Raw genomic sequence first — 26448 nt, 5'->3', positions numbered from 1 at the left:
TAACAGTTTTTTACAGAAGAAAAATAAAACAAAAAAATTTTGTTGGTTTTTGGGTCACACCCGGCAGTGCTCAGGGGTTACTCCTGGCTCCATGCTCAGAAATTGCCCCTGGCAGGCAAAGGGGACCATATGGTATGCTGGGATTCGAACTATTGTCCTTCTGCATGAAAGGCAAATGTCCCCCCTCCATGCTATCTCTCTGGCCCCAATAAAATAAATTATTATGATTCAGTTTGTTATTTGGCTTTGTGGAACATTATCTATATAATATTATGAAATTAAATAGAGGACACTCAATTTTGTCCATGAATGCCAGGAAAAATGGAGCATAACATTCTAGTCAATGAATATTTCTATTAGAGTGGGAAATGTTGTTTAGGAATTTTATGGGCTTGTTTCATGAGGCTACAAAGTTAAAGTCATAAGATAATACGAGTTGAAACCCAGAAAATAAAGAGCATTAGAGAAATAGTAAGATACCTTAATTCACTCCGGTTGATTGTGAAAATAGGTACAACTGCTTCTCAGAAGATGAGCTGGGCTGGTTAGGAACAGTTTGAAGGTCTAAGTTCTGGTAGTTGTGAATGTAGCTGCATTTTTAAAAATATTTTCGCAGATATAAGCAAGTTGAAATAAATAAGGGTGATCCCTAAAGCCAGAGATTATACAAATAGGGAGAGATTTAGAGATACAGAAATACACCACGAGAAAGATGAAAGCTACGTGAAGATGTAGATAGAGATTTGGGTTATGTTACTACAAACTAAGGAAGCCCTGGAATCAACAAAATCTAAGTGACAAAGAAGAATTCTTTCACAGAGCTTCAGAATAAATCAGGGTCCGTGATTTTTAACGTTTTGTTGCCCAATTTAATTTGCTAAGTGAATGAATTTTATACATGTTAAATCGTTTTATTTATCTATTTGTAGTGGAAAAATTTTATTTTTCCAGTTCTATTGATATATTTAAATATAAATTTGTGTGTTTAAAGTATCTATGTGTTATTTTGATACACACATATAAATACATATATATGCTTGTTATATATATAAAACAAAGTGATTGTCACTATAAGGTTTGTTGACACACTTACCACATCACCGAATTATAATTTTATGTGTGGTATAAATTTTTAAGATTTATTTCCTTAGCAATCTTCAAAAATACAATGCAATATGTTAACTACAGTCATCTTGCAGCGTATTAAATTCTCAGAACTTATTCATCTTGTAACCAGAAGTTTGTATTCTTTCTTCTTTGGTAGAAATCACAAGAGATACCATCTGCTCTTGGTCTATTCTTTGTTGGGAAATTTTTGATTACTGCTTTAATTTCCTTGTTAATTATTGGTCTGTTAAGATTGTGTTGCTTCACAGTATAATTTGGTAGATTACATGCTTTTAGAATGTATTTATTCCAGGCTTTACAAAATGTTGTATACATTTGTTTATAGCAACTTTTCATGATCATTTGAGTTTCTGTGTTGTCTCTTGTGGTATTTCTTATAGGTCCTTAAGTGGAAGTCAGTATCTAATAATGTCAGGTGAAAGTATATCTGCACATTAGATAGAAAGTTCTTGGTTCCCTAGGGTCATCCTACTTACAAATAGGTCAATATGGAGATGATGGATTTGAATCATACTCATATGTCTTTCAGGTTCTTTCATTCATAAAATGGAGAATTTTCTTCCTTGATCTGTACACCAACTGTTGGCCTGTGTTGAAAGTGCAAGGATATGGGCAGAGGTCATCTTACTGAATCATTTTCCTATGTATTAAAACTATTTATGTTAATATTAATATCTGGAAAGAATACACTTCTATTATTTAAGTCCCTCTACTCGTGGTGTTTAATTATAGCCATTTTGAGAATCACATATGCTGATACATTGAAACTCATATTTGGAAGGCAACAGAGGTAATGAAAAGTTCATTACAAAAAATGTTTTTTTTTTAGTCTTAATTTATATGTTACACATTTGGGTAAATATTCCAACCTTCAACTCTACTACATATGCAGTGGCACTTTATATATATTCATATTAAACTGCTTCTTTATTATGTTAATGCCAAATAGACACAGTTCATTGGATTTGGAGAATGGCAGTATATTAAGTAAGCAAGCACCTGAAAGATACAGCAGTCTGTATTGGAATATTGAATACTCAGAGGACAAACAAACTCAACACCTTTCAAGGCAATTTATTATACCCTTGGATAGAGAACTTAGCCACTTTTATTTGTTTAATGTGAGTGGAAATTGAATTTCCTGCCATTTGGTTTCTGTCTATGAGGCACTCCTAACCATTATAATCACACTATTTAATTGGAACAACATAGGAATTGCAACTTCTGGCTAGTATCCCTCCAGTCTCTATTTCTGCAGACTCCACAAGGCTTAAACTTTCAATCATGGCCCAGATGACATTGTTTCCATTGTAGGTTGCATGTCTCCAGTGGCTTTCCTCATCTTGTTTACATTAACCTTATGAACTGGCATTTCAGCTCCCACATCTTCTTCCAGCTATTCAACAATGCATGAGGTTCTGTGGTTCTGTGACATTGCTACATGGCTAGTTCGCCCAATTAAAACAAGACTTAATTAAATCTTAATGTTGTACCCAGCTCTTAGAGAACTGTTATTTTCACTTCCCTGTGCTATTAGCAGAATGGTAATGAGAGCTTATGGAACACAGAATCAGCCCCATTTACCAGGAGGAGCATTTTGTCATTCACTCACACTCCCTTTCACTTAAGCTTACTCTTAAGCTCACTACAGAAAACTCACTCTATTCTTTGTGCCAACAGATTTAACTCTTGCTTCATTTGTTCTTGTTTTTTTTTTTGTTTTGTTTTCTTTGTGTTAATATTTTAGCTGTGATACTCTGTGAACAGGGTTTGCTCCTGGCTCTGCACTCAAAGACTAGTAGAAGTGTTTGGGAAACCATGTGTAGTTTCAGGAATTTAACCCAGTTTGGTGATATGCAAAAAAAAAAAAAAATTCTCTAGCCACTGTACTATTACTGTAGCCCCTGTTTTCTCATTTTGAATTACAATATCAGTATGAAAAAAGAGAGAAAATCTTTGGAATAGAGCCATAGTACAGCCAGTCGGCCTCTTGCCTTGCACAGGGTAGACCAAGAATCAATCTATGACATCCCATATGATCCTCCAAGCCTGCCAGGAGTGATACTTTATGATAGAGCAACAATCAGCCTGAGCACCAGAAGGGTGGACAAAATCAAACAAAAACATAAAACCCTGAAAATTTACCAATAAACATAAAGCATGTGGTATTTAAGCACAGAAAAAATTTTACAAAAGGTATCTCAATGAAGAACAACAATATTTAGATCAGATAGAGTTAATATTTTTCACACATTGCAATTGCCTAATTCCCTCTCAGATTTCATGAGTTAAACTTCAAGCTATTTCCAATCATTATAAAAACTATACATTTGTACTATTTGTACTAACATAAAAATCTTTCCCATTTATGAAGCTGGAGAAATAGTACAGCCAGTGGGACATTTGCCTTACAGGTGGTAGACCTGGGTTCAGTCTTTAGCATCCCATATATTATCCCATGCACATTCAATAATTCTTGAGCACGGAGCCAGGAATAACCTCTGAGCACTGCCAGGTGTGACACCTTGCCCCTGTCAGAAAAATTTAAAACATGGCCACCTCCTTGAATGAGTTGTTTTAGAAGTCAGGATTTTTTTTCTAACAAAAATATTTTTTCTCAAATTTTTAAAAGCATGCTGTACTGTTATTAAATGTTGATTCAATAAGGGTTATTTTTAAAAGTTGACTATAATTGTCTTTCTGAAGGAAGTATGAAAGAAAATAGGATTGCATGCTAAGATACCTGAATGCAAGTTGTCAATTTTTCTCACAAGCAAATGTAAGGTGAAATGTAGGGAGGAAAAAAAAATCACCAACTCTGTTAACTCATTGTGCTATATCATTGAACTGATAAGAATATGACAGTAGACTTCTGTTTAATCACTTCATTTTTTCTTTTGTTTGCTTGTTTTATGAATCAAACTTGTTCGTTTTCAAGGTTACTCCTGGTACTGTACTTTTTAGGTTCTATGAATCAGCTTTGGCAGTACGGAGGTACCAGACATCAAACCAGGGATTTCTTTACAATAAATAGTGTTCAACTCATTGAGAACTCACTCAGGCCACCCCTTTTCTTTGTCTGGTTCCAAGGATTGAACCCAGATTCTCACATTTCTAATGAAAATGCAGTACTTCTTTGTTAAATTGGCCTACCTCTCCTATTTAATATTTATGTAAGGGGTAAAAATGGTATTAAAAATGTTTATGAGGAGGTGGAGCAATAGCGCAGTGATAGGGTATTTGCCTTTCGCATGGCTAATCTAGGATGGACCTTGGTTCAACCCCAGCATCCCTTATGTTCCTCTAAGCCAGGAGAGATTTCCGAGCCGCCTAGCCAGGAGTAACCTCTGAAAGTCACATGGCGTAGCCCAAAAAACAAACTTTTATGGGAGTTAATATTAGTGGTGGAATTGGGGCTAAAATTGTGCCTTAAACACAACTACCAATGACTCTGTAAACCACAGTTGTTTAATTAATTAAAAAATAGTGGTAGTGGGGTGAGAGCGGTGGTGCAGGGCATAGGCATCTGCCTTGCTTGTACTAGCCTAGTACAAACCTCAGTTTGATCTACGCTGCCACCCCCAGGCATCCCATATGGTCCCCAAGCCAGGAACGATTTCTGAGCACATGGCCAGAAGTAACCCTTAAGCGTCAATGGATGTGCCCCCCCCCCAAAACACACACACACACACACACACACACACACACAAAACATAGTGGTAGTAAACTGAGGTTATTTTGTGAATATAGAGGAACCTAATTCATTTGCTGAACACAATAAGACACCCATGTTAAATAAAAATAATTATCAAATAATCAAGCAGTATTGATTTCACTTTAGACTTAAAAATAGACTGTGGCACAAAGTGTTTGCAGGCATCTTTTCAAAGTAAAAGTAAAACGAAAAATGAAGTCTGTAAATACTCTCTTTTTAACTTTTGTATATCTCTTCTGGTGCAAAATGAACCTTCTTAAAAATGTATATGATGGTTAGGCCAATAGTATTATGCTTTTCTTATATGTGTGATACTATATACTGGATCCTGAACATCACAAAAGTAAGATTAAATAAGTAAAGTGAAATGTATATGAAAAAGAAACTGATGAGATAACACAGAAAATTAGAGTAGGACATTCCTTGCATGCTCAAGGAGCCAAGTTTCTCTGACACTACATAAATTCCTTTCTGGTTATAACTCTGGAGACTTCCAGTCACTACATATCTGAGTGTGATTTTAGTAGCCCCTTGGCACAGAGTAGCCCTTGTGATCCACACAGTGTGACTGATCCTAAGCAAAATATTACCTAATCACTAGCAACTAGCATTAAACTCTACAACCTGGCTGTATTTTTATTGTTGTTGTTGTTGTTGTTGTTTTGTTTTTTTTGTTTTTGGGCCATACCATGTGATGCTAAGTGGCTACTCAAAGCTATGCACTCAGAAATTGCTCCTGGCTTGGGAGACCACATGGAACGCCGGGGGATAAAACTGTGGTCCATTCTAGCCGTGTGCAAAACAAACATCTTATCACTGTGCCATCGCTCCAGTCCCCTGGCTGGATTTTTGCCCAAAACTTTTATAACATGTATGGAAACATATTTTAATTTGAACATTTTTATATTATTCTTACTTGTTTCTGCTTACATGACTATATATTTCCATGTTTAAAGATCTTAAAATATATAATTTATATATAGAATATACAATTAATGTTTGCACTTAAAAAATAAAGACACATTTTAAATAATTTTACAATTAGAAATTCAAATATAAAACTATAAAGAAATATGACTTGTTAAATAACTCAGATTTTGCAGCTCAGACGTAAAATCAATCTACTTTACTATTTCACTAATCCTTAATATTTGAAGTAGTCTCAGAGTCAAAATGCTTTTTAAATTGCTCTTGTAATATTTGTTGATTTTTTTTATCAAACTTAATATTCAAGAGATATACAGAAAAGAGTTCTATAAGATTTATCTTCAATATCTAGCAACTTGGCTAAAACATGGCTAATCGATTATAAACATTTATTAAGTGAATTTTTGAATGACAGACTGACAGATGGATTGACTGACTAAATCAATGACTGCAAAAGCATAACCATTCACTGAACTAGCAGCCAAGATTCATTATGAAGCTCTACAGATTTTGATGCATATTATCTTCTTAATGATAGCAAATATAGAGAGAAGTGCTCTTCTGGTCATTTTTTATAAATAAGAAAATAGTATGGTTTAATAAATTTAGAGTACATCTAAAATATTTACACATGGATCTTCTTCTTACACATGTGAAAAAGAATCCACATGATCTCAAATGACATGTTCCTCAACAGAGAGTTTCTATCAAAAGCTCCACAGTGTAAATAAACAACTTTCTGCATGAATCCATGATGAAGTCAAGAGGAGACTCATAACACATTGCTAAAATGTTTTCTTCATATTAAGATTCATAACTTTTATTCATAACCCTTATCTCAGAAACCTTTATTGGCAATCATAAGCAGATTTTTTTCTGGGTGTAAAGTGTAATTAACATAGTGGTAAAATGCCTGCCTCACATATTTGTGGCACTGGCTTTGATCCCTGGTACCACATAAAAATAAAATTCACAACAAACATCCACTAACTTGTGTATCCTGTGCTTTTTTGTCACTTTCCATAATATAAAACCAAACCAAAGTCCTAACATTTCTTAGAAGTCTAGACATGCTTTCTTGTCTTATTTTAACTGTAATTATGAATTTATCATAAATTTAATAATTTCACTACTTTGGTCCATGAACGATATTGTCAAGATATTAGTAGACAGATAGCAGACTTGAGATTATCTAAGAAAGAAATTTCTAATAGTGAACTATTTTCAAAAATATCTGCTATCTGGGGCTGGAGCTATACATAGTGGTAGGACGTTTGCCTTGAATGTGGCCAACCCAGGATGAACCGATGAACCTGGTTTGATTCCTGGAATCCCATGTGGTCCTCCAAGCCTGCCATGAGCAATTTCCGAGTGCAGAGCCATGAGGAACCCCTGAGTGCTTCCAGGTGTAGCGTGCACGCACATACACACACACACACACACACACACACACACACACACACACACACACACATGCTATCTCTTAAAATCAAATGGTAAAGAAAAAATTGTCCAAAAATAGTCCAAATAAATGACTAAGGCCTTACACACCCCTCTTTAAAGAAGATATGTAGATGACAAATATTGCCAAGGACACCTACATCTTCTGTAATCAGGAAAATTCAAATTAAAACATCTGTGAAATAACATTGCACATCTTTGAAAATGACAGCAATTAAGTCAACTGTAAATTATGGCAAGAATAAGTGGAAATAAAAACCCCAATTTATTAATGAGAGAATGCATAGAGCAGCCATTTTACAAAACAAGTCAATAGCTTCCTACAGACGAAACCTATTCTTATCATATGAACCAGCTTGGTGTTTACTACCTAAATTTAAAAACCATCCACCCAAAAGCCTTGCAGAGAGATGCTTATTGCTGTTTTATTCACAGTTGCCCAGTCTTGGGGGCAATTGTAAAATCCTTCAGTAGGTAAATGGATACACTGTGCAACATGTAGACAATTTAATTATATTTTTTAAAATTATCAAACCATGAAAATATATAGAAAATGTAATATATATTACTCAGTGAAAATAACAATGTTAAAGACTACTTAATAAATTACTCCAAAAAAGCAAAATTATGAACACAAATTTATTATGTGCAATAGTAAGAGTGAACTCTACTGTAAAGTGTGAACTTCGGGTGATAAAGACGTGTCTAAATAGATTTGTCAGTTGTTGGAAAATGTACCAGGTGGTGGACTGTGCATATTTATGGTTTTGTGCAGAGAATCCATCCATGGAAAAACTCTGTACTGTTTGTGCAATTTAAATCTGAACTTGGAGCTTCCTTATTAAATAGTTTGTTAAATTTGCACACAAAAAAATAGGTGCTGGAGTGATGGCACAGAGGGTAGAGCATTTGCCTTACACTCAGCTGACCTGAGGTAAATCCCCAGCTTCTCATATGGCCCTGAAGGCTGCCAGGAGTGATTTTTGAGCACAGAGCAGAAGTAACCCCTGAGCACCATTAGGTGCGGTTTCCCAAAACAAACAAAACAAACAACCAAAAACGAACTTGCTAAATACAAACTGACAAAATATGTTCATCGGTTTCATTTTAAAGGTAAATTCAGTTTTATATAGTAAGGTTTATGAGACCTAGTTTCTCACAGTAGTCACTCCTCTCTCTCTCTCTCTCTCTCTCTCTCTCTCTCTCTCTCTCTCTCTCTCTCTCTCTCTCTCTCACACACACACACACACACACACACACACTATTCAGAACTTATTTAATAGAAAAGAAGTGATAGTACTAGAATCTCTAATAAAATCTCCCTTCTAAATGCTTAGAACTTCTGCTCTGCTTTTGCAAACTGATGTGTAAATTGTTTTTTCAAAATAATTTTCTCATAACTTGCTTTTATGATTCTCCTCTCACCTTCTTTATTGCCTGTGATGGCATCCAATATGTACCTTCTATCTTAGAAAATAGCATAATGTACAATTGTTCATAAACTATGCCTTTATGTCCTTAAGTAGGCTTTGTGTTCTTTAAAGTGGAACCTGTAAATTTAGCAGAGTTCTGAGTTCATCACAAATACTCTAGACATTGCTTCTGGAAAACACTGTGGAAAATGGTATAAGTAAGCTATGATCCTGGACCAGTCCCAGGCGTAATACACAGCCATGGCAAACTGCCTTTGGGGGAAGAATTGTGCTAGATAAACCTTAAATCTCTATGTAAATATTGGATTTTTAAAAATATGTTTTGTTAGTTCTTAACAATAAATATATTTCCTTTTAAACAAGGAACTTTTATTTCTGTATTAAGGAATTTATATTTACATATTTAAAGAAAAAATAAAGTGTTTTCTCAATAAGGTTTTCTTATTGAGTTAGGCCCTCATAAAAAGAAAATATATTGATGATTGGTACCAGAGCGATACCATGGCGGTAGGGCATTTGACTTGCATGTGACTGACCCAGGACAGACCTGCATTCGATCCCTGGCATCCATTATGGCCCTCCAAGCCAGGAGCAATTTCTGAGCACATAGCCAGGAGTAATCCCAAAGTGTCACTGGTTTGGTCAACCACTCCCCAAACCCCTCTAAAAATAAAAAGAAGGTTTGTTGATGATAATAATAATTACAAAGATGATACTTGGATATTTTTTACACTCTTTTTTTATTGTGACTAAAGTTCATTATACAGAATTATTTATGGTCCATACTTGGATACTTGATACTTGGATATTTTAACGTATTCAACTAAAGAACTTCAAAATGTAGTTTCCTTTAATACCTAAAGCAGTACAAAGGAGGCATGCTATCTTTAACTTTGAACTATTCCATGAAAATATTGTCACATTTCTGAAGTTCCACAACACAAACATAATATTTCTGGCTCTAGAGCTCAAGTTAGTTTGACCCAAATAACTTTGTAGTCTACCCTATACCCTTTCTGAATCTGAAGCCATAAAATAAAACTAACAAATTATCAGATAGCAATGGATATGCTTCAGAGAGGCTTATAAACATACCACTGAAGATTTAATGCTTCTATTTAGAAACTGGGTGGATGGATGAAATCCAGAAACCTGGTGTCTAGCTTGTGAATTCACTGTATCATTTTTTCTTCACATTGAAATTTGAACTAATTGATTACGAGACCTTTTCCAGACCTACATTCAATGAAGCTGTATAATGATATGATTCACTTTGTTCTAATTAACAAAATATTTGTCTAATTCTTCTCTTCATAAACCACCCACCCCAGTGTTTTTTTCACATGCTTCTGCCCAGCAGGCAGCACCCTCCCCCCTCCCCTTTCCCTTTGGCTCTCTGCGCTAAGATGCATATGTACAAAGCAAGCTTTCTGCTATTAACACATTTCTTTGAAACATGCTAAATACCAGGAAGAAAATTCAGGCTACAAAATGAATAAAGCATATTTTGTTCCCCAGAATTCAAAAATGAAATACCAATATCACAAAGCCAGAAAAAATAATCAGACAAGTACTTCATATTTCAAAATGTGGGTATTAACTAATATCTGTGTTCCAGAGCTTGGATAATATGAACCTTATTGAAATAGGATATTTACTGGCAGTGGTATAGCTAGTGTGCTTTGTGATGCCAGAAAGTAGTGTCTAGTAAGAAGCTGTATGACTCTGGAGTCACAGACCTAGAAACTGTCACCTATTAAATTCCTGCTGAGCAATTGACTGAGTTTCTTCACATAAAATGTAAATCATAATTCCAAGTGTTTTCAAGGTACTTAAGAGACCGAATATGAAAATTAATTGAATGTTGACTCAGTATTAGATAAACAGTACAAATTTAGTTTCTATTATTCCAATGACAAGAAAAATTGGTTATGCATATCTAAATTTTTTCATGTGGATGATGATTATCAAGGGAGAAGGGGGCAGTGGTAAAAGGAACATGTATGGGTCAACTGAATTATAATAAATGATGTCTAGATCTTTTCTGTCAGGCATGGCATGGTATATATATCTTTTATGTTCTGAAACTATGCTCCTAGAATATACATGACTTTGTAAAGTAGTTAGTTCAATAATTTTTCACCTCTTGATTTTGAATAGTATTTTCAGTTATCACTCAATTCACAACTTTAGGAATTATAGTTCTTACAATAAGAATGATACTTTATAAATGAATTTTTACAATAAAATGATAAGAAGTAATGTGTTGTGAATACATTATCATTAGAAGATACCCAAGGATGTATGTGTGTATATGTTCCTGATTGCATGTGTGTTGCAATAGGGATATCTGTGATATAATACCAAATGCTCTGAGTTGCCTTACAAGTTTATTACTGCTGTCCATTTTCTACATAATTTCAACAACTTCTTTAACAAAATAATGGAAAAGCTTGATAACTAAACCACAGACCATCATGTTGTAAAGGATTATATAGCCTGTTGAGTTAAAAAAAATCAAATGTAATGAGCTTCTTACATTTTAATTTTAGTAGTATTATCACAGTTTATGTAGTGTAGTTAGAATAGTGTTAAGATTTATATTTTTGATATACAAAATTATTGCAACCACCACTAATAAAGTGCCCAAGAATTCCCACTACTGTTGCTATGTCATCATTAGCCTACCTCTTTATTCCCCACATTCCCTTCACCCACAGCTTGGTAAAATGAATTTTGTAATTATTCAAGGGTTTATGTTCAAGGATTGTCATCATTCAATACTGCCTATTTACTTTTTCTATTTTTTCATATAGCACAGATTAGTAAACTCATTCATATTTTTTCCTCTAGCTCATGTCACATAATATTTTAGTTTTTTATAATTTATAGGAAATTATAGTTTTATCTTTTTGTAAGATTCCATTGTGTATATAGGTCTCAACTTCTATTTGCTTATATCTGTCAGATATTTGAATTGTTTCTATATTCTGATTATTTTGCTCAATGCTGCAATGAATATAGGTGTGCTAATATCTCTCTGAATGAGCATATTTTTATGCCATGCTAAGGGATAAAAGCAGAGACTGTGAGTTTCTGAACTTTTTCTGTTTATTTGTTTTGATGAATCTTCATACTATTTTTCATGGAAGCTAAACAAGAGATGACATTCCCACCAACAGTGAATAAAGGTTCCTTCTATTACTTTGTTTCCCAACCAACAATATTTGTGATATTCCATTCTCATTGTGATGAGGTACTTTCTCATTGTTGTTTTCATTTGTATTTTCCGATAATGAGTAACTTAATAGTTTTCCATATACTTCTGGCCACTTGAATGTGTTTTTCAGAAATTGAATTTGTCCTTATTTATAAGGTTTAGTTTGCTGCCCAATTTTGTACATGCTTTCTATATCTGTGATATTAGCTGTTATTTAGTATATTTAGTTAAAATATCTTCTCCCAGTTAATAGTTACTATCAAAGCCTGAACTTTTGCTCTCACAAATTCTTTCTATTTTACCTGTGTTAACAACTTCCTTAAAATAAAGATGATCAAAGAATTTGAAAGATAGAAGGGGCCTTAGAGGCAATTTTGCATAATTCTCTTAATTTTATCTGTAGAGACATTAAGATTCAGTGAGATTTGGATACATGCCCAAAAGTTCCTGACTAATTGTGATAGGGTAATTAATTAAATCCAGTCCTTATTTACAACTAAATGCCTATATTTATTTATTTTCTGTGTTGCTATAACAAGGTGGAAACTTGTAAATTATAATTTACTGATTGCCTTTTTTTTTTCTATTGCTCACGCAAGAAGTGCTCGTCTCTATGGTGAGAAGTGTTGATAGACCTTCCCAGTGATTATCAAATACCCTGAAAGTTCAATGTTAGGGCCCATAGATGTGGTTATACTTAGAAACTGCAGGACTAGGAACTTTCATTACCACACCAAAAGTACTGGGAACCTGCAAAGTCACATCCAGAAGTGTGGTCCTTCAGGATCCAGGTAGTGTTGGGGATTGAACAAAAGGTCAGACAGATGTATGCAAGGTATAAGAATTCTAACCCTTTTATCTCCCAACACTACTTTTTTTTATATATTTGTTTGGCTATTTAAATTAAAATAAGAGAAAATTATCATCTTGTTATAAGAGCATAACATAAGGATGAGATAAGAATAAGACCTAAAATTTATTGACAAAGGCTATGGATAATTAAAACGGTTATTCTATGAAATATTTAGGTTGCATTTCAAAAACAATGAAATGAATATGAACAAAGAATGACTAAAAAATCTTCAGACAAAATATGTGATTTACATTATCCTATTACACATAATAAAAGTATGTATTAATTTAATGAATATATGCTCTTGTATTAGAAATTTATAATCATAAATTTGTTCTCACATTTTTAGCATGACTATAATATTTTTTCTTTCTCCAGATACAAAAGAAACACCATCTGAAGAAATTGGTCGTACTTCTGTAGCTGTGGTTTATCTCAAGAAAATAAGAACCTATTGGAGAAATTTTAAGAAGGTTAGTTAATCCCATTCATCCATTCTCTGGGGGCTGCTCTTCTAACCAAGCCAGTACAAAACAAAGTTCTATGGTTCAATAAGTCAAAAGAACAGAGAAATGAAGAGTCAGCTGATACTTTTATTAATAATGCAGTTCATTATAACTAATGTTGTCTCAGTGCATGACACAAAAGGGTTCTGAATGTTTAACCTCAGCCTTAAACTTATCCCTGGACCCCATTGTAGAAATGCTTAGCTACCCCTACTCTCTCATATTCCAACACACACAATCACATTCACACACACACACACACACACAATATGACTTATGAGGTTTCCATGGTGAAGTAGAGTAGCTGACTCAAACTCATTTTCTTAGAGATCTAAGAAAATCTAAGTTGCTCCAAACTTCATCAAATTATAGCTCCAATAAGCAGAGATAGAAAAGAATACAGAGAGCAGATAGAGGCAAGAATTGATATCAACAAATTTTCTTTATATGGAAAAGACAAAAGAGCAATAAAGAACGTTCTTAACAAATGTCAATGAAAGTTAGAAAACCTGTTGACAAGGAAAAAGTCCTCTCAAAATTTGCATCTTTAGGGGCCAAAATAATAATACAGTGAGCACGGCATTTGCCTTTACCTGCAGTTGCCATCCTAGGTTCAATTCTTGGTATCCAATATGCTCTTTGAAGCAAGAGAAGCAATACTACTGGAGATCAGAGCCAGGAATAACCCTTGAGCACCACTGAGTGTGGGCCAGAATCAAAAACAAATATTGCTAAATAAGAGGGGGAAAAATTTCACCAGAATTTCGATAGTCTAATGAATTCTGAAGTTAGACACATTACTGTGATTTCTTTTTAAAAAGCAAGACAGATTCTAGGAAGAAATGTTGCAAACTATTGTTAGATGTCATATATTTTCTATATCAAAATGGGCATATTCCTGTGCTACCAGGGAACAGATAATTCTCTTGTAGACTTGGGAATTTGTAAATTTCATTTTTTAAAGTTTATTACATGTGGTTGTGCTCAAGGCATACTATTTTCTTTTAGAATAGTGTGTATGGAATCATTTTCCTAGGGATAACTTTAACTAACTCAGTGTACTTGTTTCACTGGGAATTTATAAGTGTAATTTAATGTCATTTGGATTTATTTGCTGGCAAAAATAAAATCAAGAATAGGAATTTATTTAAAAGATAAAAATAGAGAATAAATCTCAAGAAGAGACAAAATAATACTTGATTTTGGGCTCTGAATCAAATCAAGCATATGCAGAAAATAATGAAAGAAAAATCACTTAATAATTTTAGCAAGCAAATAAGTATTTTAGAATTTTCTAAGAACAATGTTAGAACAAATACACTGTTGTCCTTAATATCCATGTACATTCTTAGGATATTCAATATCACACAAGAAAAATATGTCTTTAGTTTGGTTTTCTGATTTGTTAATTTTTGGTGGTATGTTCCCAATATAATGCATATAATGGCAAAAAAAAAAAAAAATAAAACTACTTGACTAATGTAGAGTTCCATGAAAGGGACACTAATCTGCATTTACCACTCTACTATAAATACTTTAGATTCAATAAATACATGGGATTTATAAATTAGGAAATGATATTATTTTCAGGAAGGCCTATGCTTGATTTTGTTAATCACCATCCTGTGGAATAGTTTCTGTGTCACCTTTTAACTTGGGTAGTCTACAAATATGTATGACAAAAGTGCCATTTAAAAATTTGATTATTAGCAGTGATTTCTGAAATAGATTCTTAAATAATGCTAAAGGACTACTAGGTTAATCAACTGTTTATATATGATACTCTAAATATACTTCTGTAAGCTTTTTTATTTTTTATTTTTATTTTTATTTTTACCACAGTGAATTAAAAATCTTTCACAGTAATATTTTAGGTACATAGTGACATTGAATCAGGGGTATTCCCATCACCATTATTGTCCTCCTTCCTTCCCTGTTCCCAGCATGCATCCCATATCGCCCTCCTTTGCCCCCTGGACTGCTAGTATAAGTGGTCTAGCTTTCTGTAGATTGGTGTATCTACCTTGTTGTATATTGGGTATCAAATCTGTTGTCATTGGCTTTGTCTTTGGTGTTTAAGTCTGCTCATTTGTTATTTCTTCTCGATGTTCATACTACTGGTCTTGGTACACTCCATCATTTCTCCTCCAATTTGTGAGGTAGAACAAGATGGTACAAGTTATGTGGTTCTGTTAGAAAGAAAGAAAACTAGGGCGAGGGCAAAGATTGAACAAGCAAAAAATGGGAGGTGTCCTTCTAGAGGCTATACATATCAATTTAAGAGAAGAAAGGGAAAAAGGAAGTAAAACATAACAAGAATACAAAAAAAAATCAAACAATCAAACAAACAAACAGAAGCCTTAAATAGCACCACAGCAATAAGCACCACAGCAATAAAGACAACAACAATAACTATGGTCTCAAGATAAAAATCCAACAAAGCACAAAAAGAAACAACCAAAAAAATAAACAAGAAACAACAATAACAAAAACGTAAGTAGTGCCTTTTTTTTCCTTTTGCCTAGGCGAAGTAAATATTGGGGTGATTAGAAAGGGAATTTCGTTGGCCTAATAGATACAGGGTTTCTCCGCCCTTGAAGTATACTATCAAGGGGATAACTGTAAGCTCCATACATGTTCTTATTCTCTCCCCTAGGTCCTTTTGTGATGTCTGGAAACTTACCTCTCAGTCTTGGATGATAAAATCAGGCCTCTGTGACTAGAGATCTTAGCACAGGTCATAGGATGGAGCCTAGGGTGGAGTCTTCCTTTATATTTCTAGAAGTTCTGTTCCATCACTGTTTTTTTAATCAGTCTTGGTAGTCTTGGTTTTTGCTATTCTAGGGTGAAGCTTAGAATAGTCTTTCATTATGTTTCCAGAAGTTCTGCTCAGTTGTAGCTGTTTCAGTCAGGACTCTGGAATTAAAGATCTTGGTTGTTGTACAAGTTTTAGGCCAAAGCCTAGACTAGATCTTTTTTATGGGATAGGTTCTGCCCAGTCATGGTTGTCAAAGTCAGTCTTCTCAAGTTAGCGATCTTGGCTTTTGCACAGATCAAAGGATGACGTGTCTTCTGATTTCATCTTATTTTTAGGTGGTGAGGTAGGACAATCTACTCTTATACCAAGTTGTTGCTATTTCCTCATTGTCGGGATGTCTTATCAAAACTAGCGCTGGAGGGGCCGGCGCTGTGGCTCTAGAAGTAAGGTGTCTGCCTTGCCAGCACTAACCTAGGACTGACAGCAGTTTGATCCCCAGGCTTCTCATATGGTCCCCCAAGTCAGGAGCGACTTCTCAGTGCATAGCCAGGAGTAACCCCTGAGTGTCACCGGGTGTGCCCCCCCAAAAAACAAACAAACAAACAAACAAACAACTGGCGCTTGTTGGTGTCAGAGCAGTGTAAAGAATGTCCCAGAGGGAGTTTGGTTTCTGGAGCTTTTGCGAAAAACTGCATTGGTTCTATATCTGACATCTAAGTTTCAGGGTTGGAAGGTTGCTAGTGGTCTAATCACATGGAGTCTAAGTTGGGACTACATGACTTATGTTCAAGGTGTGTGGTGCCCTGTATTGTTAAATGTATGAGTTCTTATCCCTAGTAGATAAGAGCTTATTTCTCTATGTAAAATTTCCCTCTTTTTAGTGTGTCTGTGCAAAAAGAAATGGTGCTATATTATATTGTTGGTGAATTTGGAGGTGAGAATGTCAGGCTCCGTCATCTCTGTGCCCTGGTTTTGACTTGAACTTTAATCCCAGGCAAGACTTTTTCTTTTTTCTTTTTGGTTTTGGGGTCATAGCCGGTAGCGTTCAGAGGTTACTCCTGGCTCTACGGTCAGAAATTGTTCCTGGCAGTTTCAGGGACCATATGGGATGCTGGAATTTGAACCACAGTCCTTCATGCAAGGCATGAACCTCCATGTTATCTCTGTGCCCCAAGACTTTTTCTTGTAATACAACCAAAACAGATGAAGTGAAGGAGAAGAAAGCAAAAACAAGACTATATATATGTATAATAAATAAAAATGAGTTTAGAAAAGTAAGAACAAAGTGATATAGGAGACTACCTTACATTTGTGGGTAAACAGATTAAGAGGTAGTATTATTTTAGAGGTCTTAAACTTATAAAAGAAATATAAAACTTCTGCAAGATTTTATGTGAGCTTGAATATATGATTATATCTATAAAGTTCCTAATATTATTTTGTGTTCATTCTCAAGGGTATAGCTAATCCCTATCACCAAACTTTTGTTTCTGTAGGAACTATAGACATCTAATATTGTAGAGAAGAAATTAGTTTCTCCCATATAGATCATTTAAGTTTAGAACAAGAAAACTTTTTTTCATTTGTTTGATTTTTTTGGGGGGGTCACATCTAGTGGTGCTGGCTCTGAGCTCAGAAATTGCTCCTGGCAGGCTTGGGGAACCATATGGGTTGCTGGAATTTGAACCATCATCTGTCTTGGATCAGCTGTGTGCGAGGCAAATGCCCTACCTCTGTGCTATCTATCTGAACTCCTAAGAATACATTTAATTTCAAATAGTATGCTTGCTATTATAATAATTGAACAGGTTTGAGTATTTAAAACCATGTGTGAGCTATAGTGAACAGAGATATTCCATTGCCTATCTATAATATGCAGAAACTTGACAAGTTCAAAAATATGACCACAGTTAAAAACATAGAGGAATTTTCTTAATATAGCTACTATTAGCAGAAAAGTGTGAACTGGAGAGAAATGAGAAAATGTTTTAAGTTTTAGAATTTAAATATATGTCTTTCTTCTGTGCTGAGCTGTCAAACTATTTACAAATTATAAACAGTTACAAATAATAAACTAGGGAGCATCAACCTATTCAGTAAAAAATAATCAATTTCCTCCAAGAATAATGGTAAAAAGTTTAAAAAGTATTTTTAAAAAGGAGGGGAACAAAGACACTAACTTTAATAATGCTTTACAAGATATTACCTTGAAAGAGTAATAAAGTGTACCTATCTCAAAAGAGTTCTTTGCTTAACAATAAAACACTTCAAATCTTAATTTGAAATTATAAAACCTCAAGATGCATTCATAGTCAACTCAAATAAAAATGTAGTCGCTGCTGTTACTTGGTAAATGTTAGTTGATAGACAGGTGATTTATGAATGTATGAGATTAATTTTCAGAATATTCACCTCTCTCAATTGTTTGGGAATAAATGGCAGATTTCTCCTATTTCTCCATATCTCTGAAGTCTACAGAATACATTTTAGTATGTTAGAAATGAAGAAGGTAAAAGAAATATACAGGTAGGTGAGGAGAAATCTAATTCCATAACTGATAGATCCAGTCTACATAATGTGTCTCAGAAATTCAAGCTATCTGTTTTTAGGGCACCAATACATCAGAGCATAATAAAATCAGATCACAGTGGAAACATAGCAACTTTATTTGCCTTGAGATGTGTGAAATTTTCTTTTATAATAGATTTGGTGAAATAAATAACTTTTTCTATAGAATTGTTTCAATATTCAAGTAAATTTTTCAAGAACCCTTTAGATATTTATTTGGGCAAAACCACACCTGGCTTGATAAAGGCTTATTCATAGCAGGATCCAGGAACCTTATGGAGTGCCAGGGATCAAACCTCTGTAAGATAGTATCTACAAGGCAAGTCCTCTGCCCACTATACTATACTTCTGGCATCATAGCATTAAAAATTTAAAAGATTTTTTTGAGAAAACTTATTTGAATAACTATGATAATTCCTTATTTTCTTTTTTATTTTATTTTATTTTGTTATTTCTATTATTTTTTATTTTTGTTTTTTTTGGGAGCCACACCCGGTGTTGCTCAGGGGTTAGTTTTGGCTATGCACTCAGAAATTGCTCCTGGCTTGGGGGACCCTATGGGGCACTGGGGAATCGAACTGCTGTCTGTCCTAGGCTAGTGCAGGCAAGGCAAACTACTTACAGGTTGCACCACCGCTCTGGCCCCAATTTCTTCCTTTCTTTTGTGTATAAGTGACAGCATAAAAAAATGTTGTCCTATTTAAAATTATCCTATGAGGAATTGGCACTACTCTTTCTTACATTTATTTCCGAGAGCTCCTTGTTAATATAACTAAGAACTGTTATCTTCTAAAATACAGGTTGTTAAATGAACAACAAAACAACAAATTGATGCAACAAGTTTCAAAAAAGCTTGTCAAGTTTTTGATTCAGTGATTAAAAGTAGAATCTACATAAATAACTTATAATGTTTGTTCCTTTATGATACATATTTTTTACTTGGGAACAAAATAGAGTTACATTTATTCCTGGAAACATCTATAAATTATAGCTCCCAATGTCTAAAATGGAATTTCAAGTAAAACAATATCATTGCCCCAATCAAAAATGAGATAAATGTATTTTTTCTATCATCACATTCATGGGGTTTTTTTAACATAAATTTCTCCAGTTTGGTATAACTAAAATGTTGCTGTATTTTTAGTGACTGAAACAGTTGTTTCATAAAGTGGTTCATAAAGTTCTTGGTAACATAAAAATGATGTCCTTATTCTCACAACTCAGGACCTTATTAACAAATTTTTATACTATCAATCTGATGTAAACCTACTCAGAAATATCTAAAGCCCTAAGTAATGTCTTCTCATTGCTGTTTAATTTTAAAAAGAAAGAACAAAAACACCAAATAGGGGCAAGATTATAAAGGAAGACTACTTTATTAATTGCGGTTGAGAGGGTTATTTGGTGTCACTTTTCTGGAGACAAATAAGGCTTGCTATCAAATTTCCTTCATGTACATTGTACTTGACCTATGATAATTTCTATGATTTAGTTCCCAGAAATCAGTAATAAATGAAGATTCATGTGCATAAATGATCATTCTCAGAATTTAACAGTCTTATTACAAATGTCCAGATTACTAACAAATAAATAACTTGTTATAATATGTCTTATCAAACTAATAAACAAATCAAGAATAATAATGCTATTTTCTGAATGTGTAGATATGGGCATAAATTCACAAGATTTCATTAATTTGAAAACCATAATTTAAAAGCATGCAAATGTTACATCATATAAAATTAAATTACTTATAAAAACTTTCATATATTATATAGTTTCATATATTAACTGAATAAAAGTATTTTTGCCTTTTATATTTATAATTTTTTATTTTACTTTATTGAAACCATTGTGATTTTATGGGTTTGTTACTGGATAATCCATTCTGACTCATTGGTACTGTGTTGTTTTGATCACTATGGTTTTGTATTACATTTTCACATACATAATGAGATACCTCCCAGTTTCTTGTTTTTCGATATAGATTTGGCTATCTTAAGTATTTTATGGTTCCACACAAACTTTATAATTGATCATACTAAATTCTTGTAGAATGTTGTCAGAATTTTAAAAGAGATTGCATTCAGTCTATATAGTAGTTTAGGCAAGATGGTCACTTTGATAATATCGATTCTTCCAATCCATCAGCATGAAATGCTTTTTTAATTTTCTTAAATTTTCTTCAAGTTCTTTCTTAAGAGTTTTGAAGTTGTCATGATATGGATTTCTCAACTCTCTTGTTAGGTTAATTTCTTGGTAATTGATAGTTCTAGACACTATTTTAACTGTAGATATATTTTTTATTTCTTTCTCCTCTAAGTCATTATTTGTATAAAGGAATGCAACGGTCTTTTGTGCATTGACTTTGTAGCCAGCCACTTTACTTTATTGGTTTATTGTTTCTAGTGGACTCTTCAGCATCTTTGCTGTGTATCATTATGTCATCTGCAAATAGAGATAGGTTGACTTTCCCCATTTCCATTTTGCATTCCTTTGATTTCCTTCTCCTGTCAGATTACTGTTACTAGAAGAACTTCTAATACTATGTTGACTGAGAGTGGTGACAATGGACATCTTTGCCTTATGTCCAACTTACTGGAAAAGCTTACAGTATTTCACCATTAAGAATGATGTTGGCTATAGTTTTTCTATAGGTAGATGTTACTATGTTGAGGAAGGTTCCTTCCACACATACTTTCCTGAGTTTTTTTTAACCATAATGGGTGTTAGATCTTATCAAAGGCTTTTTCTGAATAAATTGATATGATCATATGATTTTTGTCTTTCCTTTTACTGATGTGGCATATGATATTGATTTGCATATATTGAGCTATTCTTGCATCCCAGGGGAAAATATCCACTGGGTCACCATGTATATTCTTTTTGATGTGTGTAAAATAAAAATGTCTATGAGTTGGTGAGACTACCCCAGGCACTGTGTTTCTAACCCCTTAGGCAGGTGGGTCTGATAAAGCAGGGTAGAAGCAAAAAATAAGTCCAACCTAGTCAGCAAAAGCTATTCATTGTGCTTTTACTTCATGGTATCTTTCTGCCATGTGCTCCCTCTTCTCCAAGCTCTTTCTGGAGCCCAAAGCCACACCCCTTTCTTAATTTAAAGGAACTCCCAAATCTAGGGAGGGGGAAGTTCATGTCAGATACAAAAGCAACTAACAAGTGAGCTTTTACATACCCAAAAAAGTTAGGGAATGGGGCTGGAGAGATGGCACAGTGATAAGGCATTTGCCTTGCATGAGGCCAATACAGGACGGATCACGGTTTGAACCCCAGCAACCCATATGGTGCCCCTAGCCTACCAGAAGTGACTTCTGAGCACAGAACAAGGAATAACCTCCAGGAGAGCCGCCACATGTGACCCAAAAACCAAAACAAAAAAAAAAATTAGGGAAAAGGGAAGTTGGGGGCTGTTTATTACAAGTAGAAATTGGTTGGACTTTATTTCTTGATTCAATCTTCTAGTCTATGTTTTTAGACAGAAGAGTTTAGTCCATTGACAGTCAAGAAAACTATTGACAAAAAGGGTGATTGTGCATTATATTGCTGTTACAATAGGGTAATTTGATTTATATAATTGATCTTTGAGTAGTTCACTTAGAATCAATTTGGTTACTGTTAATGTTGCAAGTTCTTTTTTATCTGAGAATGTTTTATCCCTCCCTCCAATATAAATGAGAGATTTTCTAGGTACTGTACTCTAGATTAAATTTCCTTTACTCATTATTATGAATATGTTGTTCCACTATTTTCTTGCCTGGATTGTTTAAAATTAAAAATCTGGTTTGATTCTTATATTCTTTCCTTTATACTTAAGATTATTCTTCTTCATTAATGCTTCAGAAAATTCATATTCGGGGGCCAGAGAGATAGCATGGAGGTAAGGTGTTTGCCTTTCATGCAGAAGGACGGTGGTTCGAATCCTGGCATCCCATATGGTCCCCTGTGCTTGCCAGGAGCGATTTCTGAGCATAGAGCCAGGAGTAACCCCTGAGCAATGCTGCGTGTGACCCCCCCAAAAAAACAAAACAAAACAAAACAAAGAAAGTTCATATTTCTCTTTATTTTTTGTTTGCTTATTTGTTTTACCATTTGGATCACTATATATCTTGTTATTCTGTTAGGATATACTTTGTTTGGCACACCTTTTGCCCCTTGGATTTGTACAGCAGCCTCTTTACAGTTATTGTAAGAAGTTCTCTGCTGGGCTGGAGAGATAGCATGGAGGTAAGGTGTTTCCCTTTCATGCAGAAGGTCATTGGTTTGAATCCCAGCACCCCATATGGTCCCTCGAGCCTGCCAGGAGTGATTTCTAAGCGTGGAGCCAGGAGTAGCCCCTGAGCACTGCAGAGTGTGACCCAAGAAAACAAACAAACAAACAAAAAAAGTAGTTCTCTGCTATTATCTCTCTCACTACTTGTTCTTCTCTTTTCCTTTTTCCTCCCTTTCTGATATTTTTATAATTCAGAGATTATTTCTTTTGTCTTTTTTCATTAAATACATTTAATTTTCTTGCATTATTTTTCTATTTTTTACATTTTTGACTTATTTTTGACTTATTAATGATGGCTTGTAATTTATCTTCAAGTTCATTATACAGTTCTCCACCTGCATAATTCTGCTACTGAAGCTTGCTAACATGTTTTTTAGTCCCTTTAATTCCATTTGTATGAATTCTCTCATCTTCTGAAAGAGTTCTTTTTTGAAAAAGTTGAATTTTTCATCAATAGATTGCTTAATTTTACAGGCTTGTGCCTCCTTAATTTATAATGCTATAACTTTTAAGTGTTGGTTTTAGGTTTGCATCTACAAGGCTCAGGCATTTTGTCTGGTTTGACATTTTGCCTAGATTTCTCTTCATATCCTCAATTATCATTGTCCTCCATAGTTTCTCCATTGCTCTTTGCATTTGATTTTTTGTTTGCCCATTATTTAAGACAGCTATCAATTGAATTGATTGTATAAGAGGTGGCTAGAAATATATCTGCCTTGTAATTTACCTAATCATGCAAGGATATATAAGTCTGATAGTAAAACTTGCCAACTAATTATTTGATTTTGTCAAATTAATTTAGAAGCTGTATATTAGCTGGGCCAATTAGCCAGAAAAAAATCGCTGTAAATTTTTTTTTGTTGTTTTTTTGGGTCACACCTGGCAGTGCTCAGGGGTTCCTCCCAGCTCTGAGCCAGAAATTGCTCCTGGCAGGCTCAGGGGACCATATAGGATGCTATCCTTCTGCATGCAAGGTAAACACCCTACTTTATGCTATTTCTATGGCCCCTTAGCTATAAATTAAGTTTGAGAATAGAACTACAGACAGGAGAGACACACAATAGGTGGTGGATTGGAGAAAGCTCTGGAGGGGAATAAATTGACAGTGATATTGGTGGCTGATGGGGCCCTGAATGTAACAGAAACTGGGGATTCCCTCTCTTATATACACACCTGAATGGAGATGATAGATGTACGGGATTCAAAATGGGCCTATATTTATAATTTTCTGGTTTTTAAATAGTCATGTTAGTAAATAAAAGGAGAAATAAAGATAAGTTGCAAACTAAGGAGAATTATACAATGATAGGAAATAATATTTTTTATTCATCAAAGCACAAACTCAAGAATGCAAGCTGCTTGAGTTAGCGATACTTGATGTCACAAAAATGATCATTTTGTCAATCTTTAACACTGATAATGTTCTCTTCCAAACACTTCTAAAAGTAATTTCTGAGAATAGAGCTAGGAGTAAGCCTTGAATACTTCCAATTTTATTTAAAAAAAAAGAAAAACAGATGGCATCACAAAAAGTAATGTACAGGGAACCAGAGCAATAGTACAGTAGGTTGGATACTTGCCTTGCAAATGGCCTGCACAATTGTTTTATCCTTGGCCTCCCAATACTCCCCTGAGTATTGCCAAGAGTAATTCCAGATTGCAGAGGAAGGCATAAGTCCTGAGCATTACTGGGTGTTGATCAAAACCAAACCAAACAAAAAACAAAGACAAAAATAAACTTTTCGGGGCCGGGAAGGTGGTGCTAGAGGTAAGGTGTCTGCCTTGCAAGCGCTAGCGTAGGACAGACCGCGGTTCGATCTCCCGGCGTCCATATGGTCCCCCCAAGCAGGCGGCGATTTCTGAGCGCATAGTCAGGAGTAACCCCTGAGCGTCAAACAGGTGTGGCCCCAAAACCAAAAAATATATATAAATAAACTTTTCTAGACTTTATGTTTTCTTTACTTATTTCTTTATCTAGGTTATGAATACCTAAATTATGTTATTCCACTTCTTTTGTAATCTATATCTATAAGTATCCTCTTTACTTTGGAGCTTTCAAGTACTGATTACTAATATTAATTTTATGACTGGTATTTCTAGAGAAGAAATCATTGGATATAAGGAATTTTTTCTGCTTCCCAATAAATTATTTAGTAAAATTTAATTATTCAAGTAAATGCCCTTAACATGTATGATTTGTTCTTTAATTCTAACTTCTTTTTTTGTGGGGAGGGGGTCACACCCGGCAGTGCTCAGGGATTACTCCTTGCTCTACGCTCAGAAATCGCTCCTGGCAGGCTCGGGGGACCATATGAGATGCCAGGTTTCAAACCACTGTCCTTCAGCATGCAAGGCAAAAGCCCTGCCTCCATGCTATCTCTCTAACTTCTAACTCTACTTCTTATTCTAGGATATCAGTCCTGCCATCACAGGGCATTCATGTAACAGTTAAATGTCCCAAAGAAAATAACACAGATTTTTACTTAAGATTAAACATGAACAATTTCCTAGCTCTAAATTTTTATTTTTAAATTAACATTCTTGAATTGTTAAATGTTAACATTTAATTGTTAATTGTTAAATGTTAAGAATTCCTCTTTTAATATGTTTTGAATTGCTACATTCATGAAGGAGTCTATGTATCTGTCTATTATCAATTATCATAATAATAAATAATATAAAAATAAAATATTAATAAACTAATAAATAATAAACTAATAGCCAAGAATAGTAACTGAGCAAGAAATTCTCCTGTTTATGAGTAAAGTTGCTCACATAGATTATTTAAATAAATATTCACAGTACCCTATTTACTTTATTTTGAATATAAGACAGATGATAAATGGTTAAAATAATTTTCTCAAGTTGATTGAAATTGAAAAAAATATATATGGGATTAAAATATAGGTATTTTGGGTCAGAGTGGTGGAACAGAGGTAGGGTGTTTGCTTTGGATGTGGCTGACCTACATCCTACATCAAACCGTGGTTTGATCCCCCGGTATTCCATATGGTCTCCCAAGTCAGGAGCGATTTCTTAGAGGAGTAACCCCTGCACATCACCAGATGTGGCTCAAGAATCAATATATGATATATCTATGTATGTATTAGCTGGAGAGATATGCTAAATGTTGTGTTCTTGCCTTCCATGTGGTAAACTTTGGTTCAATTCCTGGTACAACATATACTCTCCAGAGTGATACTGTAGCATAAAGCCAGGAGTAAACCTTGAGCATTGCTAATTATAGTCCCAAAATCAAAAATAGAGAAAAATAGAGAGAGCATGATTCAACTCATCTTAACTTATTGGAAACATTTTTGACTATAGAATAGAACGTTATGCTTATATTTATTGCTGCTTAAATAAATTAATAACACAAAAAACTGACATAAATTATTATCCAATAAAAACTCTCAGGTCCCTAAGTGCAAAGGCAGGAATAACCCTTGAGGTAAGCAGGTTGTTTTCTAAACCACCCTACACACAAAAATTGCTGCAAAAATATTTTTTAAAAAAATCTCAGGTTATTGACTTTTATTTTTATATAACTTTCTAATGAGAGAGAAGAACAAGAGAGTTAGAACCCCATTG

General features: G+C 34.3%; 1 protein-coding gene across 1 annotated transcript in view; it reads left to right on the top strand.

Moving 5' to 3' along the window:
• The window catches only part of LRRC4C (leucine rich repeat containing 4C), a 1094185-nt gene that overhangs the window by 827401 nt on the left and 240336 nt on the right, over positions 1-26448 (top strand). The window contains exon 4 of the mRNA XM_049779635.1: positions 13116-13210. The gene's annotated coding sequence lies outside the window, so the exon portion shown is untranslated. The remainder of the gene's footprint in view (positions 1-13115; positions 13211-26448) is intronic.

This window comes from Suncus etruscus, chromosome 9 (genome assembly GCF_024139225.1).
Source record: "Suncus etruscus isolate mSunEtr1 chromosome 9, mSunEtr1.pri.cur, whole genome shotgun sequence".
Classification (NCBI taxonomy): domain Eukaryota; kingdom Metazoa; phylum Chordata; class Mammalia; order Eulipotyphla; family Soricidae; genus Suncus; species Suncus etruscus.
Note: the sequence above shows the minus strand (reverse complement) of the source record. Positions and strands in the feature narration are given on the sequence as shown.